The 16,943-nt window shown below is 35.8% G+C and overlaps 1 long non-coding RNA gene across 1 annotated transcript in view; it reads right to left on the bottom strand.

Annotated features, from left to right (window-relative positions):
* Nucleotides 1–16,515: 16,515 nt before the first annotated feature.
* Nucleotides 16,516–16,943, bottom strand: part of LOC128315532 (uncharacterized) — a 39,090-nt gene continuing 38,662 nt past the window's right edge. The window contains exon 3 of the long non-coding RNA XR_008298366.1: nt 16,516–16,922. This is a non-coding gene — a long non-coding RNA (uncharacterized LOC128315532). The remainder of the gene's footprint in view (nt 16,923–16,943) is intronic.

Below are 16,943 nucleotides of genomic sequence, written 5' to 3'. Positions count from 1 at the left end.
AAAATTAACACTCAACGTACTGTTTTCCATTATCTGATATTAAGTACCCAAGTATGTGTAAATCTTAGTGTATAAAACATATTTGAAGTTAAATCAAAATTTTAAATCAAAATTTTATGTATATCTTCTACCTGATACAGACTATTGTACTTCATATTTCAGTGGATTATCTTCAAATCTAGTATCTGTTGAGGCGTTATTTGTTGAAAAACTCAACATTCTGTCACACATTATCTAATTTGGTAACATTAGAAGTTATGCCAAGTTTCCTCTGTGCGGTCTCTGTCCCTCTAAAAAACTTGTAAGGAGAATCCTAGCAGATGTTGGCAGCACTAAAAATCTTAGTGTACTAAAAATTAAAAGTTTGTAAGTTCCATTGATGAATGTAGTTAGGACAGTACTATATTTAAACTAAGGGACATGATGTTAAAAGTTGCCTTACTTTTTATTACATCTCAGATTGCAACAAATCAAAAAAGATAAAACTTTATAAGACTACAGTTATTTCTTGTAAGACACTTGCTTGTAAAAATTGTTCTCTGCCTTCGTTTATTTTTATTTTTAGTTTAAAAGCTAAAGCCAAGCCAGGAAAAGGAAAAGATGAAAAACCCCAAATCAAGGTAAGTAGTGTTTTAGCAAAGCACAGCATTGTGAAATAAACCAGAATGAACATTATTATGCATGTCAGATTAGGTGTCCCATAGTCCCCCCCCTGCCAACAAAACTGACTTTACCTTTCTTAGGGATATCTAAAATAGAAAATATTGAGAAACTATTTCTGCATAAGTTGAATTTCAAAAATGTGTTTCATATGGAATGCATTTCTTTTTCTGTATTTCCAGCTGATAGAAATATGAAAGAAATCCAGGCCCTGCCTGGAGGTTGAACTGTTTTCTGTAACTGATACTATAAAAACTAAACAAGGGCTTGAATTTGACAAGCACTCACATGTTTGGGGTATATCTGAGTTATCCAAACCCCTTAATTTTTCAACTCATTTGAAAATATTGTGAAGTTTTAGGAAAAATCTCTGTCTTCTTACTTTCAGCTGAGTAAAAGATAATTCAAGAGGTCTCAAAAAGGACAGCCACTCATCAGTTTTTGTGTGGTCAAATGGTCAACAAATTAGTTGTGTGTCAAAACAAAAAAGAAAAAGGCTTTTATAATGCCAACAGAAATTTCATAGAAACTTACTTAACAAATTATAAAATATAATAATAATAATGGCATAATAATTTAAAAACACAGCCTAATATACTGTAAAAGGGAGAAGAGTGGTTGAAGTTAAATTGATTTGGTTGGTTTCTGGCTTACGTTCCCTGTCTCTTTTCTCCAAACCTCCTGCCACTCTGTCCCCTAGAGGCCACATGCAGACCAACAGAGATCATCTTGGTAGCTCAAAAAGTTGTTTTTTTTTTTTTTAATTTTTGAGGGTTTATTCATTTTTCAGAGACATGAGTAGTGGAAGGACAGAGAGAGAGGGAGACACAGAATCCGAAACAGGCTCCAGGCTTTGAGCTGTCAGCACAGAGCCCGACACGCGGCTCAAATGCACAGACCACAAGATCATGACCTGAGCCAAAGCCGGACGCCTAACCACTGAGCCATCCAGGAGCCCTGGTAGCTCAAAAAGTTTTTTAGGAAGCTTAGCCCACTAGCAGGTAGCATTAAAAATGAAGTCATGTCACCAGCAAGACATAATGCTTTTTGTGCCAGAGATGAATCAAGTTTACTAACTAGTTAGTGAGTTTCAACATTCTCTTCTGTCTTAATTTTCCTAAATATCTTCCTGATCTTCAAATGAAAGCCCTGATACTGAGACTGATTCAAACTTTTCCAGAACTGCCCTTTTCCCCTTTTCCAGAACTGCCTGCTGATCGCTAGGCCCACCCACCAACTGGCACATTGTTTTGTTTGGACACATCTCTGAGAAATTAGGATGCAGCATCTCGCCTGAAAGAAGTTAAAACCTGGGGCTCCTGTGTGGCTCAGTCAGTTAGCATTTGACTCTTGATTACAGCTCAGGTCATGATCTCACGGGGTGTGAGATGGAGCCCTGCATCAGGCTCTGTACTAATAACACAGAGCCTGCTTGGAATCCTCTCTTTCCCTCTCTCTCTGTCCCTCCCCTACTCTCCCTCTCTCTCTGTCTCAAAACTAAATAAATAAACTTAAAAAAAGAGAGAGAAGTCAAAACCTTTCACTGCTGTGCCTCATTCATTCATTTGTTCATTCTTTCATCCATGTATTAGTTAATACAGTTTTATATTTGTTCAGTGTGTCCTAGAGTAATTTTTAAGGTAGGACCACCAGGAGTTAGTAACTGATTACATATAGGGAGAGATAAAAGAGAAGCCTTTACCAATTCTGGTTTTGATGAAAGCTTTGCTAAGCACATTTCTGCTACCATGCATCCAGAACACTAGCTCTGTCCCCTTCTTTTCCTTGACTCCACTGAGCAAACTGTACCTTAAGAAAGGGGTTCCTCTGTCCTGGGCCTCCTATCCTGTCTCCTCCCCACTCATTTCTTCTATAGCCTTGTGTCTCATGCTCCCTGGGGAAGGCTGCTCCCACTATGGCAAATTTGACCTAGAAGTCCTTTAAGAGGGATGATTTCAAAATTGGAAGCTAAACCTACTTTAGGTTTACAACCTTCACTTTGGTATTTAACATAAATGACTATTTAAGCTCCATATTCCAAAAGTTACCCTCACAAGAAATAATAATTGAATAAGTTAAATGTCTGTAGGTGTTTTATGAAGTAGAGCAAATTATTTAATAAGCAAAATGGTATTTGGTATTTATTTCTCATCCTCAGGAAAGGCTTCTGTGACAACTGTGTGATTTTATTATTGTACCTTGTAACAAAAAGGAAAGACTTAACTGTAGGATAATGATATAAAATGTGATAAAGAATTAAACTTTTTAAAAAGGTGAGCTACTTTTTTAAAGCTTATTTACTTCTTTTGAGAGGGTAGGGAGAGCAGGGGAGGGGCAGAAAGAGAGAGAAAGAATCCCAAGCAGGCTCCACGCTGCCAGTGCAGAGCCCAATGCTGCTCGAACTCAAAAACCTTAAGAGCATGACCTGAGCCGAGATCAAAGGTCACACACTTAACCAACTGAGCCACCCAGGTACCCCAAAGGTGAGCTACTTTTTAAAAACAGACAGACTGTTTTCAATGCACATCTTACATTTCCATAAAATATGTTAAGGCAAATAAAACAAACAGCTTTCCATGGAAGGCCCGCAACTGATTGCCAAACAAGTGATAGACTAGCTTTGACTTGATCTCGTTTTTTTCTTTTTTTCATACATGAGCAAACTCCCCGTTTGAACTCATTAGTTCAAAGCCCACCTTTGTCAGAGAATAACTAGTGATTAGGGCAGACTTAATCCTAATGTACCTCCCAGAGGTATGCTAACAAAGAGAAAACAGTGGTGATTCTCTCCTTCCTTCACATGAGAATCTATTCTAAAGAGATTATTATAAAAGCTTTCCTTTATCCTCCATAACTTTGAAGAACTTAAGAATGATAAATATCATCTTTTTTATTATGAACTTGCAAAGAAGTACTAAGCAGAAAGTGATTATTTTCCTGGCCTGGTTATGTTCAGACGAGACATAATCTTTTCACACTGGTCTGATAAAGTCTTAAGTCTTTTCTAAGATGTGGGGAAATGAAGTGAAAAACTATTTTAATAGTCTCTGTTCTGATTTTATCCAGATCTTTTTTATTTCTTTCTGAAAATACTGGAAGCTAATAAGGAAACTTGAAGCAAGGAACTTAGTTCCAGAAAAAGTAAATTTGTGATTTTATACATGCTGGTTATTAGGCACCTACAGTGTGTTTTAATGATACTCACATTGGTCAATATCATCTCTTAACATTGAAATTATCCAAAATCTAAGGGCTCCCTATGTCAACAGAGTAAACAAACACAAACATCTGTTTAGAGCAAACATAAAGTTTTCCTATAAATATATAACTCTATGGAAACAAACAGAAAGTCATTGAAAGGAAAAATGATAGTTTCCCAATATCCTGGGACATGACAATATGATTTACCTTGGCTCTAGATCAACTGATTTCTTTCCGAAACTGATGCTTTCTCAGGCTCATAGTTACATACGTATGACTGTATTAACATGTGAGGCATTTAGCACATCATGAAATCAAATCTAAGAGGAATTCATAACTTTCAAGGATGTGAACAAACTGAGATCATGTAAAAGGAAGAGATTTTTAAAATATAAAACAATTTTTACCAATGTACACCCAAGTAAATTTCCATTCTATAAAAAAAACTTTTTTTCTAGACTGTCTTACATATCCTTTAAAAATTTTTTTTAGGGGCGCCTGGGTGGCGCAGTCGGTTAAGCGTCCGACTTCAGCCAGGTCACGATCTCACCGTCCGTGAGTTCGAGCCCCGCGTCGGGCTCTGGGCTGATGGCTCAGAGCCTGGAACCTGTTTCTGATTCTGTGTCTCCCTCTCTCTCTGCCCCTCCCCCGTTCATTCTCTGTCTCTCTGTCCCAAAAATAAACGTTGAAAAAAAAATAAAAAAAAAATTTTTTTAATGTTTATTTATTTTTGAGAGAGAGAGAGAGACAGAGCATGATTGGGGGAGAGGTAGAGGAGAGGGAGACAGAATCCAAAGCAGGCTCCAGGCTCTGAGCTGTCAGCACAGAGCCCTATGCGGGACTCGAACCCATGAGCTGTGAGAACATGACCTGAGCCAAAGTCTGACCCTTATCAACTGAGCGACCCAGGTGCCACACATACTTTTTTTTTTTTTTTCTGGATAAAGCAATCTCATGTTTCTTATGGCAACAATAGTGCCTTCTGTTTTTGCTGATGTGGGTATATTTAGTTACCTAAGAACATTATTTCCTAGTCTTTAAGTGGGCATTACTTTAATATTTTAAAAATCTTGGTGTTCTTGAAGAAACAAAATGAAAGAGCATGTTTGCAGAGAAAACAGGATATCTAGCCTCGTGAGCCTCCTTTTTTTCAACTATAATCTTTTTTTCTTGTAAGTAACCTGAAAGTAAATGGTAAACATTTGTCCTCTCTCAGGATGATTTCAGAACATTAATGAATAAGAAAATATCTTTAGAATGAAGTAATGTTTAAAAGTATGAAATTTTAAATAAAATATAATCACTGTTGAAACATCAGGGGAAAAAGACAAGAGACAAGTAAAATATCAAAATATCTATTGTTGAAAAATCAGGGGGAAAAAGATTAGATAAGAGAAAAAAAGTAGCATAACCTATAATCCCTGACTCAGACAGAACCTATATTAACATGTTGGTGGGCACCCTTCGGAATTTTTTCTAGGTATGCATAATCAGTGTCTGGTGTTAGCAGTTTTGGAAAATAACATAATGTTACCTTTCTTTATTTGTGCAAGTTTAAAAATCTTGTGGACCTTTCCTGAGGGTCATGTGGCCAAAGGCTGTCAAAAGTCCCTGACTAATTCTGACTGTAGGAGAATCCATTCTTACGCTAGCCTGTCCTCTCTTTTGGGAGAAGAAAATCTCAGCTATGACTGAAGCGATCTCTTTCCTTACAGTCCTCAAGATAGTGACCATCTCAACTTCAGTGTTCTGTGGCTTCCAGTACCTTCTTCCTGTCATCATTCCCCCTTGCGTTCTGCTAGTGGAAACAGAATTTAAATTTACTTCATTTAGAACAGAGGTCAACAAACTTTTTCTGTAAGGGTTGAGATAATAAATATTTTAAAATTTGTGGGCCAAGAGAAAATATTAGGGGTATAATGTAGGCACTTTCACAATAAGAGAAAAAATTTCTACACTTCTATATTGATGAAATGAGATAATAATAATAATAATAATTGCATACTAGAGTAGACAAATCATTTTGAGAACTACAAAATGATATTTTATAATACAGGACTATAAATGAAAAGAATGGAATTCTGTTTTGGGGGGAAGGGGCGTAACATTTTGGCTAAATGGAATTCAAAGTTAGTGTTCCCTATCGTCAAAATCAACTGCAAATATTCATCTGTTAATGGTATCTGTAATGAGATTTTATGTATTTCATCTTTCAGAATGTCTTTTCACAGCGTTAGTACTGCCAAATACTGTTATCAATCCACCAGCATATGATTTTAATCATATTTAAAACTTGAAATACATTAACAAAATTCTATTAGATTCTTCTTTTGATGTTTGCCTTTTAGCATGTCATTACATTTCAGATTAATCACTTCCAACTGAAGGGTAGGTGAAAGCTTTTCAATTGCACAGTTAAATGTATTTTGAAATAATGAAATTTTCTGTCCACTTGCACCAGGGTCTGAAAAATGCTCCTGGAGCTATAGTATGAGCTCAGAAAATACATGTGCTGCAAAGTTGTAGGGAGAGAGAAATCTTGAGCCTTGTTTTAACTTATGCCAGCAAATGGTGTGTATAAGCAGTTTAAAATTATTTGTGATTCAAGAAAACATTGGTTGTCAAAATGACTTCATTACTGTCTGTGTCACATATAAACTCTGTATTGCCTTGAAATTTTAGATTTAATTGATTAAGAGACATTATCAAGGCCACAGCAAAAGCTAACATCCAAAACTACTTAATATTAAACATAATGATTGAGGGAAGTTCTTATTTTAGAAATTTTATAAGCTTAGTAAATGTGTTCAACAAAGACATTTTCTACTCCACACATATTTATTTCCACCATTAGGTGTAACATATTTTAGCAGATTCCGTTGCACATTGTACTGCCTTCTCAGTTTGGAAAGAAAATATTCTCTTCTGTAATTATCCCACACAGGCTGTTCACAGATTCTAATTCTTCTGTCATACCAAACTCTGCATTGATTCAATTCAAATAAATAACAACCGAGTATTGGTGATATCTGTTAACTCTTCAAGAACCAAGGAAAACCACTAAAAATCATTTTTTTAATTTTTTTAATTTTAACTTGTTTTATTTTTTATTTTTTAAATTTATATCCAAATTAGTTAGCATAGAGTGCAACAATGATTTCAGCAGTAGATTCCTTAGTGCCCCTTACCCATTTAGCCCATCCCCCCCACAACCCCTTCCGTAACCCTCAGTTTGTTCTCCATATTTATGAGAGCCTCCCACATCCCCCCTCCCTGTTTTTATATTATTTTTGTTTCCTTTCCCTTATGTTCATCTGTTTTATCTCTTAAAGTCCTCATATGAGTGACGTCATATGATTTTTGTCTTTCTCTGACTGACTAATTTCACTTAGCATAATACCTTCCAGTTCCATCCATGTAGTTGCAAATGGCAAGATTTCATTCTTTTTGATTGCTGAGTAATACTCCAGTGTGTGTGTGTGTGTGTGTACCACATCTTCTTTATCCATTCATCCATCGATGGACATTTGGGCTCTTTCCATACTTTGGCTATTGTTGATAGTGCTGCTATAAACATGGGGGTGCATGTATCCCTTCGAAACAGCATACCTGTATCCCTTGGATAAATGCCTAGTAGTGCAATTGCTGGGTCTTGGGGTAGTTCTGTTTTTAGTTTTTTGAGGAACCTCCATACTGTTTTCCAGAGTGGCTTCACCAGCTTGCATTCCCATTTCTTTCATTTTTAATTGACTATCGAAGTTGCTTCCTATATCCTCAACTCTTTAAAGAATATTCTCACTAAAAGTTAGCTTAAACAGGTTCATTTCTCTAGATACATTTCCTCAACTGCCGCAATCAATCAAACATGATCTAATTAATTCACCATTTGTAAGTGTCTTTCCTGCTTGACTAACAAGTGAGCAAACTGAATACTTACTTTGGTTGCAGTCTCATTTTCTTTTCTTATTTTTAAAGATATTCCACATTAAATTTTCTAGTTTGTCTGATCATGTTTTTCTTTGAGTTGGAAATATTGTCTAGAATGCTTACTTTGGTAATGTTGATGTACATTGTACTCTCTAGCATAGCTATAGTGTCACTACATAGGAAACACCATCATTCACTATCTAATTCAATAATAAATAACCCACACTCCACTGTACCTTAAAAGCATAACTTTCAAAATCTAATTTTCTCTTTTTCTCTTATGTTGACATGATAGGTACACACTGGTAATTTATAAAAATCATGTTGTGGTACAGCAATATGTATGGCACTTGAAATCCTGTTGAGTCATAATTACATCATTGTGATTCACAGTGTGCTGAGCAGGAATCTGAAGTGATGAGGGTGTCATGTAAGGTCTCTGTTGTGACAATTTAACGTTGCCAATATCGCATGAAAGCAACAATATATAGTACATAAACAAATGAATGTGGTGTTCCAGTATTACATTATTTATCAATACTGGAATTTGAATTTCATGTGTCAATAAATATTCTTTTGAGTTAATCTCAACCATTTAAAAATATTAAAACTATTCTTAGCTCATGGGCTGTACAAAAACAGAGAGTCAGATTTGATTCATAGGTCAGAATTTGCCAATTCTTATTTAGACTAAAGCTTCATATTGGTGCCATTTCTGCCACTATTCATGAAAGGGAAGGAGAAGAAGAGAGAAGAAAGAGGTAGAGGAGGAGAAGCTGGAGGAGGAGGAGGAGGTGGAGGAGAAAGAGGAAAAGGAAGAACAGAAAGAGGAAGAAGAGAAGGGATTTTATGGTAAAACACGCTAAAGTCTGCTCCTTGTGGTCAAAGTTAGCTCATTTCCTGCCTCTAAAATCACACTTGGACATCCTCATGACTCTAGTTTTATACTGAGATTATGAAGGAAGAATGAGCTCCTATAATCCCAAAGTCATATTTAGGATTAATAGCTTCCTCTTCTTAGGATTGGAGTGCCTGGGTGGCTCAGTCAGTTAAGCATCAGCTCTTGGTTTTGGCTCAGATCATGACCTCACAGTTCGTGAGTTCAAGCCCCGTGTTGTACTCCGTGTTGCTTAGGATTCTTGCTCTCTCTCTCTCTCTCTGCCCCTCCCCAGCCCCTCTCTCAAAATAAATAAATAAATAAATAAATAAATAAATAAATAAATAAATTTAAAAAGAAATAATTTCCTAGGATTACTGGCAGTAAGAATAGGCCATGACTTATCCTGCCTACCATAATAAAAACCAAAAGAAAAAGTCATATAATGTTATTAAATTTTCAAATGTCTGGACTGTTCAATCTTACTCATGTCCGTATTGTTGGTGTAAGTTGTGCATGTATCATATATAAACTGGAGTGTTCTCCACTATGTTTTCTCCCTTTTCAAGCACATACTGTTAGAGGTTAAATCATGAATTTTATTGGAGCTGCTACTTCTTAAAGGAAACTAAGGCTAAGCCACTTATGTTTAGAATGATGTTGTTGGAATGATATCACACTTAGTTGGGGCATGAAAGGGTCAAATGCCTCTTAATATCTATAGTGGATCCTATAAAAAAAAGCAGCCCAAAGTAAAGATAAAATATTTAAAATAGCCCTTCATTTTTCACACACACATACACACACATATGTATGAATGCATGTATTTCAGATTTGGTTTTGTAATCTTAGTGCCCATCTTGATAAGCATTACCTACTAGATGATCTAGTATGAAAAGAAGCCATATCTTCTACTGGAGAATGTACTGAACCAGAACTGAAACAATCATATATACTTTTAATCATGTAATGAGAATGAATCTCTACTTCCTGAACAAGAGATTCTAATAAATGTTTGACCAAAGTCAGAGATGCTGAATATAAAAATACCAAAAAGAGAAATTTCTGTTTGCTGAGGAAAGTGGTAAGATTTCCCAAACAAGGGGTAAAGGACTAAAATAGGAAGATAAAGAAAAGGATTGAGAAGGAAGGAATTTTGTGAACACCTAAGTGTGGGAGTATAAAGGAGTAGCTGCATTGACTACATTGGAAGCAGTTCAATTTTCCTTAGTTTTTATTTTATTACCATCCAGAAATTTCCCTAACTCATGAATTTTGCATATAAGCATGTTTAATGAAGCAAAGGCTAGTGATGCAGGGTGTTCAGGGGGAGGATAGATTGAGAAATGGGCAGAAGAAAAATAGGATCATAGGTGTCCTTTTAGACCTGTTAGGGGATTATCCAGTTTTTTAAGAGCATGTACATCTTTGATTGCCTAGGCTGTTTTGCAACTACATAGGGGTAGGAAACTGATAACTTACAGGAGACCATAGGGAATGCAGAATCTTTTCCATAGTAGTGCAAATGAAATTATCCCTTAGAGATATAATCAATTTAAAAATTAACATCACCTTTTAACAGTGGTTCCCAAAGTATGATTCAGAGTCCCTTCAGTGTCACAGAGACCCTTTCCAGAGGCCTAAAAGGTCAAAACTATTTTCATAATAATACTAAGATATATCTGCCTTTTCACTTTTATTCCTTCACAAGTTTACAGTGGAGTTTTCCAGAAGCTACATGACATATGATATCACCAGAGATGAATGCAGAGGCAGATATGAGAATCCAGATGTTTTCTATTAAGCAAGACATTAAAGAGATTTGCAAAAATGTAAAACAATGCTACTCTTCTCACTAAATTTGTGTTTGTTTTGGAAAGTATGGCTAATTTTTCATAAATATATTACTTATGATTTAAAATACTACGTCTCACCTAAAAATCACATAGACATTATATTTCTTGTAGTATTTTACCATTTCAATTTTTTGTGTGGAGATTTTGGTATATTTGTAATTTTTTTTGCTACATGGTATAAAGTAAGGATCTTTTTTTCTCAAGTGGTTGGCTAGCTCACTTGCCAAATAAAATTTCCTTTCTTAATCATTTGAAATTGCACCTCTATCATACATGAGGTTTTCACATATACTTGGTTACTTCTGGTTTTCTTGTATATTACACTAATTTACTTTTATTGTGGTACCAGTTATGGAATTTTTAAATTATTAAAATTATATAGTTTAAGGTAGAGTACAGCAAGGAGATACTCACTATTCTTTTTCACACTTCTTTTCCAAAATAAAATTCTTCTTAAATAAGTAAATATGTACAAAAAAAGCAGGTAAATATGTAAATTATGTGTAAACTGTTAGAAAGCATTGACTAGCCTTTTCTTTTTTCACCATTCCACAAGGATTTCCAGTTTTATTGAGGTATCATTGACATATAACATAAGTTTTAGGTATACAACATCATACAAAGGCAAAGTAGTATTTGTGGTATTGCAACTGAAACTATGATCAGGAAAGAGAAATGTGTAATTGAATTTACTTTGTTGACTTGGGAAACTGGAGGGTTTTCTTTGACTCTTAAGAGATATGTAAGCAAACATTACTATCTCTTATTCATACTATGGTCTCCTGTCACACTTGAGATAGGCTTAAAGTCTATAATGGCTAAAGGCTCATAATTCATTAAAAGTTTTCATACAAAGGAAAAATATATATGTATGCATTGTGAAATGATTACCCCATTACGTTAATATCCATCATCTCACATATAGTTATTTTTCATTATGATGAGAACTTCTAAGATCCACTCTCCTAGCAACTTTTAAATATATGATACAGTATTGAATAGTCTTTGGACAGAGTTCAAACTCCATCTCAGAGTCCAGACTCCAAACTCTATTGAACAACTACAATGTACCACATACCCTACACAGTGCTTTACATTGACATATGTAATAGTATTGGTTAACTCTTGTTTCTTAGACAATGTCTAAATTTATGTTTTTTAAAAATATTTTTAATGTTTATTTATTTTTGAGTGAAAGAGAGACAGAGTGTGAGTAGGCAAGGGCAGAGAGAGAGGGAGACACAGAATTTGAAGCAGGCTCCAGGCTCTGAGCTGTCAACACAGAGCCCAATATGGGGCTAGAACTCACGGATCATGAGATCATAGCATGAGCCAAGGTTGGAAGCTTAACCAACTGAGCTCCGAGTGCCCCTCAATTTATGTTTTTATCTTAGGAGGGATACAAGATATCCAGAAAGTATTAATGTATCCACTCATAATTTACCTATAAATACTATTTTTTCTTTCCAAATCACTAACCACTCTTTCTTATAGTTATTATTATTATTTTGAAATAATTTGAAACCTAGTATTAGTTTGAAAAGAACAAGAGTTCTAATATATTTTAATTTTCAGCAAGATTGCTATTAAGTGTGCTAAAACATCCATTGTTGGCCAAAAACAAGGTGATACAATATCTTCTGCTTCATTTTGGATTGTGAGGTTGTCATGAAATGTCATAAAAGTTTTTGTTCTCAAAAATCATCTACTATCTTTTCCTTTGGCAAATATTAACAACCATTAACTACTGTGATGGTTAATTTTATATGTTAACTTGACTGGCCACAGGGTATACAGATTAAACATTATTTCTGGGTGTATTTGGGAGGGTGTCTCTGGATGAGATTTGTATTTGAACCAGTGGACTCAGTAAAATAGATGGCCCTCCCCAGTGTGAATAGAGCAAGAAGTGAAGAAAGGAGAATTCACACTCTCTTTTTTTCCTGCCTCATGTTAAGCTGGTATATCTCATGTCTTCTCCTACCTTCTAACTGGGATTTACACCATTGTCTCCTCTAGGTCTCAGGACCTTAGACTCAGACTGAATCACATTCCTGGCTTTCTTGAGTCTCCAGCTTGCAGGTGGCAGATCCTGGGACTTCTCAGCCTTCACAATGTGAGCCCATTCTTCATAATAAACCTCCTGTTTTGAACCTTTATAGACCCTATTGGTTCTGTTTCTCTGGAGAACCCTAATACAACTAACTTTGGTATAAAAATATTAGGAAAAGCTGCAACAGTAACAGCTGTAGCATTTTAGGAACATATTTGTGTGGCTACTCGATAGTTCCATTTTCCTTCTAATTATTCATCCATTTATATGTACTAATATTTCCTAAATGTCTCTTATAAGTGGTTTTAATTGATTTCTCTTCTCTTTTTTTGGTTTAATTTATATAATATGAAGCTGTATGCATAATGACTATATGGTTCTTCATATGAATATTCTTTTTCTTTACTCAGTTCTTTAGGCTTTCCATATAAAAATTTCTTGGCATAGCTAACTTATTCCACATTTCACTGCCTTTGAAATTTCAAGAGGGGTTTCCTGTGCTCTGTTAGCTTTCCCCAATTTCTTTCTTTTCTTTTTCTCCCAGATTCTTCTGGGCAGTAATATCAAATAACTATGAGGACATCTGATATTTCCAGAGAGAGGATTTTCTGTTGAAAAAAACTTTTTGGAAACAGGAAATCATTTTTAGTTGACCACATTCAGAGTTCCAAAGCTAAAAGCTTTGGAAAGTTTTATTTTATTGCTTCTTGATGTTAGCATAATGTAGGCTCCCATACTTAGTCAGGATGTCTTTCTTGGAATTATTACTTTAGAAAATGATATACATAAATATGCTCTGCAGAATGTAGCCTTATGTGTGTACCAATAATTCTATCATCTATCTATCTACCTATCATCTATCATCAACTATCTTTCTATCTATCTGTCTATCACCTTCTGTAAAATGAACTATGTATGTTAAATGATAGAACTATATATTGCAAACAAACAAAACTAGAATGATAATCAGTGATATACAATATAATATGAAGGAAATTATTTTGGTAATCCATGAAGAATTGTTTTAATATATATTTTGATTTATGTGTTTGCTTCTGAATATGCAAATTACTTTTATAAATTATAAAAGGTTTAGAAGAAGCCAGAATATGACAACAATAATAATGTATTAATTTTGTTTATATGGAGACTATTGATAATAGCACACTTAGACCCAATAATCTGAGTTTAAATTATAGAATCTACAGTAAACCCACTGAAATAGAATTGAATCACAGGGAGTTGTATAACATTCATTCTCCATATTATTTGCCTATCTGTGCTCAAAAATGTAAATTGCCAACCAACAGACAGAAAAATTAGTGAATTACTTCTTTTAAGATTCTCTATTTTATTTTTTTAATTTTTAAAAATGTTTATTTTTGAGAGATGGAGAGAACCGTGTGATCATGGCCTGATCCAAAGTTGGACACTCAACCGACTGAGCCACCCAGGAGCCCCAAGATTCTTTATTTTTCAATGACACTGGGTAGGACTCATGGAGAAGACTGAAACACAGGTTAAGTGCTCATCGGTTTTGAAAAGGCATGAAGTTCATTTTGTACAAGCATCTTGGAAAACTAAAGGAAAACAAAAGACCCATCAGCACTTTTTTTCTACATGTGCTATGTGTCCTGAGGTACATGAAGAGGAATCACCACCTCCCCTTGTGGTGCTTGGTGGAGTTTGGACCTGCCTAGCAGAGAGTGAATGACTTTACACTGGAACACTCTGAGGCTTGAACATCCTGGCAACATTAGCCGTCACAGCAGCCCCTCTAAGGGAACATGGAATCCAGGGTGGTATAATGAGCTTCCAGATTTCAAAAGCCTCCAAAGAGAACATGATGTACAGGTCAACTTCAGATGCTACTAGGGGGAATGCTGAACATGGTTATTTAGAGAACGTCACAGGGCAAGTGCCTCTCCTTATACCACTATCACTGTATGCTCCCTGTCACAGAGATCCCATCTGGTGTATTCACTGCTGTATCTGAAGTAATTATAATATTATAGGTTTTCAATGAATGATTAGAGAATGTAATGAATGTTATAAACTGCCCTATAGGGATAGCCATACTGAGCATTCCAGCCTCAAAGGGACCGAGGGCCAAATTGAGGATTTTAAAGGGCACTAGATGTATAGAAAGTTCTACTGGGAAATGACTGTCACAGCTGCTACTGTCTGCAGAGAAAGCACTGGTAACCATAACAATCACTGAGACATAGGGAAGTATGAGAAGCAGTGCAGGAGAGCTGCCTTGACTTTTGCTAACTGGAATTACCACTGAAAGCATTAGTCCAAAAAGTTCAGCTTCCAGCTCTGCTGGGTTACAAAGTTAATAAATGGCAGATTTAAAATGGAAAGGACAAGGGGAAAAGGATGAAAACAATAGGTGACTTTGGTTTATCATTTAATTTAGTGCAATTTAACACGCACTTTTTGTGTGGATTCTCTGCTAGCTTAGCACATTTGCTAAACCTCTTATCTCCTTAAACCTTAGTTTTAAACATCTATAACTATAATTGTCAGCTCTTTAGGGTTTTGTGGGAAGAGCTGACTCACATGGACTTGACCTACATGAGCCTGGGTTATGCCAGAATCAATGATTCCACCAATGAAGAATTTTTAAGCACTTACTAATATTCAATATATTGCACTGGACTAATTACAAAAGAGGATGCCTTAGGGGCACCTGGGTGGCTCAGTCGGTTAAGTGTCTGACTTCGGCTCAGGTCATGATCTCGCCATTCACAAGTTTGAGCCCTTGTCAGGCTCTGTGTGGACAGCTCAGAGCCTGGAGCTTATTTTGGATTCTGTGTCTCCCTCTTTGCCCATCCTCTGCTCATACTCTGTCTCTCTCTGTCTCTCAAAAGTAAATAAACATTGAAAAAAAAAAAGGATGCCTCAATATGGTTCAGAGTGTCCCATTTCATAAAATTCTTTTCCTCAGGGGGTTCACCTGGCTTGGAACTGTACTTTATTCATATTTTCCAGCTCATTACCTTATTCTAGGTACATCCTTAAAAAGACCATCTATGTAAGAGTCGTTTTAATCATATTATAGTAAAATTCATGCCAAGAATAGCTGGTATTCACAGGGTGCTACAGCAGGTGCTATGAGTGGATTTCCTGCTGAAAGGCAAGATTCTTCTGAAAGAAGGTTACCAATTATAGGAAAAGAAAGTGTTGCCAGCTAGACTGACAAACCCCGCACATGGGTGCTGCCAGGTAAAATAGTCTTCTTCATCCTAGACCACTACTTACCAAAAGGTTTGGACTCCCTGTTTGAAATTACAACCTCAGAGTTTCCTTGGTCTATGGTAGAAGCATCTTTCCAAGTTCAGTGTTGTCACTGTCCAACTTAACTTCTCATGTCCTTTATACTTAACTAATTTTTTTCCTCAACATCATTACCCCTGAAAATTTAGTCTAGGAGACTATAAGTGGCTGGGCCTTTGGAAGCATGTTCACAAAACTAACTGGAGTAAATAAAATTGATTGCTAAAATGAATTCAATATAAAACTTCAAGAGACTATGTCTGATTTCTGAATGAACTGAGATGAATATTGATGTCAGCCTCTGTGTGCTGAGATTTCTTGCTACTGCCAGTAATATGATGTCTTTCCTTAGCCTTTGATCATGGCAAAATCTTATTTTATTTTTAAATAAAATTTCTGGAAGACAAAAAAATAAGAATGAAAAAGGAAAAACAAAATGTCTATGATTTTATAATCGCCAACAACTATATTGATATATTTGTATTTGTCTGCCTAAAAAATCCATTTTCTATATTTGTGCCTTGTATTTTCTTGGTTGAGTAATTATTGGTATTATTACCAATTACTGGTTGAGTAAATATTTATGGAGCATGTGTTAACCATGATCCCTAGATTTTCTACCTATTACTTTATTTTATCCTCATCCACATCCTATGAATTAGGCACAATATTTTACAGGTGAGGGAAGTGAAGTTCAGAGAAGTTCAGTCAAAACCGTATACCACACAGTAAAGGAAGGATTGAAGTTCACACCTACGTCTGTGTGACAATGACAATTTGCTAGTTCTTACTGTTTATTGCCAGTACTGCAAGGGAGGTCACAAACACAAACACGTGTAAAGATGGATAATCTGCAAGGGTGACAACCACTTAAGGGGAAAAACTGGGGGCCGCCTGGGTGGCTCAGTTGGTTGAACGTCCGACTTCAGCTCAGGTCATGATCTCACGGTTCGCGAGTTGGAGCCCCGCGTCCGGCTCTGGGCTGACGGCTCGGTGCCTGGAGCCTGCTTCGGATTCTTTGTCTCCCTCTGTCTCTGCTTCTCCCCTGCTCACACTTTGTCTCTCTCTCAAAAATAAGTAAAGATTA

The sequence above is a fragment of the Acinonyx jubatus genome, chromosome B2 (genome assembly GCF_027475565.1).
Source record: "Acinonyx jubatus isolate Ajub_Pintada_27869175 chromosome B2, VMU_Ajub_asm_v1.0, whole genome shotgun sequence".
NCBI classification, from domain to species: domain Eukaryota; kingdom Metazoa; phylum Chordata; class Mammalia; order Carnivora; family Felidae; genus Acinonyx; species Acinonyx jubatus.
This window is presented reverse-complemented; position numbering and strand designations above follow the sequence as displayed.